The sequence below is a fragment of the Papilio xuthus genome, unplaced genomic scaffold (assembly GCF_000836235.2).
Source record: "Papilio xuthus unplaced genomic scaffold, Pxut_1.1 DF826945.1, whole genome shotgun sequence".
Classification (NCBI taxonomy): Eukaryota; Metazoa; Arthropoda; class Insecta; order Lepidoptera; family Papilionidae; genus Papilio; species Papilio xuthus.
The window spans coordinates 9,205,323-9,207,981 of record NW_013531704.1 but is presented as its reverse complement, the minus strand read 5'-3'; the positions used below and the strand labels follow the sequence as shown (position 1 = coordinate 9,207,981).

The 2,659-nt window shown below is 29.7% G+C and overlaps 1 long non-coding RNA gene across 2 annotated transcripts; it reads right to left on the bottom strand.

Moving 5' to 3' along the window:
* Window positions 1-357: 357 nt before the first annotated feature.
* On the bottom strand, window positions 358-2,446 carry LOC106121110 (uncharacterized). Of its 2 annotated transcripts, none has more exons than XR_001228035.1 (8): window positions 2,396-2,446; window positions 2,250-2,306; window positions 1,725-1,746; window positions 1,622-1,651; window positions 1,314-1,349; window positions 1,109-1,135; window positions 795-865; window positions 358-474 (listed from the first exon to the last, which is right to left on the bottom strand). It is a non-coding gene; the product is annotated as an uncharacterized LOC106121110 (long non-coding RNA). The 2 variants fall into 2 exon arrangements; XR_001228036.1 differs by having other exon boundaries at window positions 2,250-2,320; window positions 2,396-2,410.
* Window positions 2,447-2,659: the final 213 nt, after the last annotated feature.

Below are 2,659 nucleotides of genomic sequence, written 5' to 3'. Positions count from 1 at the left end.
CTTGATGTACTCAGTAATCTGAGAATTTTAGGGTGAGTTTCCGACTGACTCAAAAGGTTAACATTTTTATTTTAATTGAAAGATAGTCCTTGCAGGCGGGTGTTATTTTTTATGAATTTTTAAACTCAAAAACTGACTAGAGAATCTTGAGTTATACCATTTAATTGCGTTACAATAATGAAGGACTGTACATTTAACACTTTGGACAGTTATGTGAAGTACACATGACTTAACACATTTGTATTTTTGTTCAACAAATATTTTATATTGTTGAACAAATATAAAAAAAAAGAGATTGGTTAATTGGAATAGAATAATTGTAAAATGTGATTGTACCTACATATAAATACGCGTAAAATAACAGAACAATTTGTTTATTTTATAATACATTTTAGCCAAATTAAACATGAAGTATTAAATACACATGAGCCTTAATAATATAAAAATATATTGAAGGAAGTACTATCCTTATACCTGTAACAAAGAAAGTAATCATTTAAATACTTGTCAATTGCATTGAATAGGTGTCGCCCGCAACTTCGTTCGCGCGGTATTAAAAAAACATAATTAGTACCCAACGTGTTCATTCGGAGTAAGTATTATATGTATGCCAAATTTTATCGAAATCCGTTCAGCCGTTCTGAAAATACCTACAAACATCCATCTATCTAAACATTCGCATTTTTTCGAGTCGCCTTTAAACGACTTTATATTTTGTCTTTTCTTAAATCTACAATATGATTTTGTATGAATTTTTCACTAAGATTTGACACAAAAACTTTAGCATTTCTTACCAATTTAGTTTATTCTAAGACGTTAGTCCGATTAGTTAGTTAGGACGATTGTCCAAGTCCTCGTACAGTATCTGCGGCCAGAAACAAGTATTAATTATCAAATATTAAAGTCGTAATTTTTTTTAATTTACTACAGTAAAGGAGGAATCTTTTAAATCTCCGGTATGCATATTTTTACACAAATAAATTATCTGCAATAATTATTGTGTCCTTTACAATGATAAATTAATAAAAAAAATCTTGCTTATGCAATAAGCAATCTCTGAAATAATTAAAGGAACGAATGAAAGATCGTAAATTGAAAAATCGCTCACCGCCAACATTGACACCGGGGACAGTTCCTTCAAAAATAAAAAAATGTATATCAAAGATTAAATTCGAATACAGTAGGATATCAAATTCTTGACATTCTTTCTACCCTTGCAGAATTTCCAGCACTGTGCAAAATGCTCCCACCAAACACTTCAAGTTTAACAAACACGTTATTGTCTTTCGAATACTTCATATAAGAAAACGTACCTGGAGGAACTACGGCATCAACGGTGTCGCCAACATCTGCCAATTAAAATGTATGGAATATATCAAATCTACCTATATATACATAAAAGAAAGTTGTGTTAGTTACACTATTTATAACTCAAGAACGGCTTTACTTATATGGCTGTAAATTGGTGAGGAGGTAGCCTAGAGCCAGGAGACGGACATAGGATACTATTTATTTATTTTTTTTCGAATTTATGCCTTGAAAAGCTGCTTTTTATTTAACTTATCTATATATTAAGTTTTCTGTTTTTGATTATGAAATATATTATTTAAGTTTCGCTTACTTTGTGTTGTGTCTTGAAGTAGGCCAAATACTGAGAAAAATATATAAATTAATACAAGAACAAAAAGTATTCAATTAATTTAAATTACATGATTGATTCATACCAGCGGCGGGTACCTGGGCACTCTGAAACAATAATTTAATAGCTATTGTACGGAACAAACGCAACGTCTTAAGTAATTTAAGGCTTGTAGATATTATCAGCCAAATAAACTGGGACAGTGGTCGCCCATTACTCAAAACTTAACTACATTTATAATTGTTTTTTTTAATTTAAAATAGCTTTTTGCTCTTCGTGTCCATAATAACTTTAACTGGGTCAAAAACGTTAATTTTTGCACACTTTCTTTTAAATAGGGTACATATTATTTCTGCAATTATACTGATCCAGAAGAAGACAAGTGCTTAAGTTGCCTGACATTTATCTTATTTATAATTTGGCAATCAAAAAATATGGACGGTTAATTTGAACTGTTTTTTTCGCAAACGTAAAACGCAAACGTAACGTGCAGATCTTCATGGTTTTCAAACTATTTGGTTTTTTAAAGGCTGTTTTTCAAAGTTACTCCGTAGATTAAACAATATATTTTTGTTAATTGAAAAGAACAATCTGATAAAATTTTACTCACGCCACCGTTGAAAACTGTGGTTAGCAGAAGTGCTAATATGATAGTTTTCATTCTGGTCTGTAAGAAAATTGCTAAAATAGTTAAAAAGTAAAAATGTACGAACAAAATGAAATGATTAAAAAATTTAAATTTCAAAAAACATTTACCTTAATAATGTCACAGGCGGTTTTCAGTAAAAACTGGATTACTTTGTTTGATTGCGCTTATTTTATACTTGAAATATCCTCAATATCATTTGCAATAACAAACAATTACATTAAAATGATAAAGAACGTTAATTAACATCAAACAAAGATATTTTTGCCCAAAGGCAATGTCTTTGTGGATCCGTATTTTCGAATTCATTTACAACAAACGTGTACTATTTATTCTTTATAAGAGTGTATCTGATCACAGACTAATTAAAAACA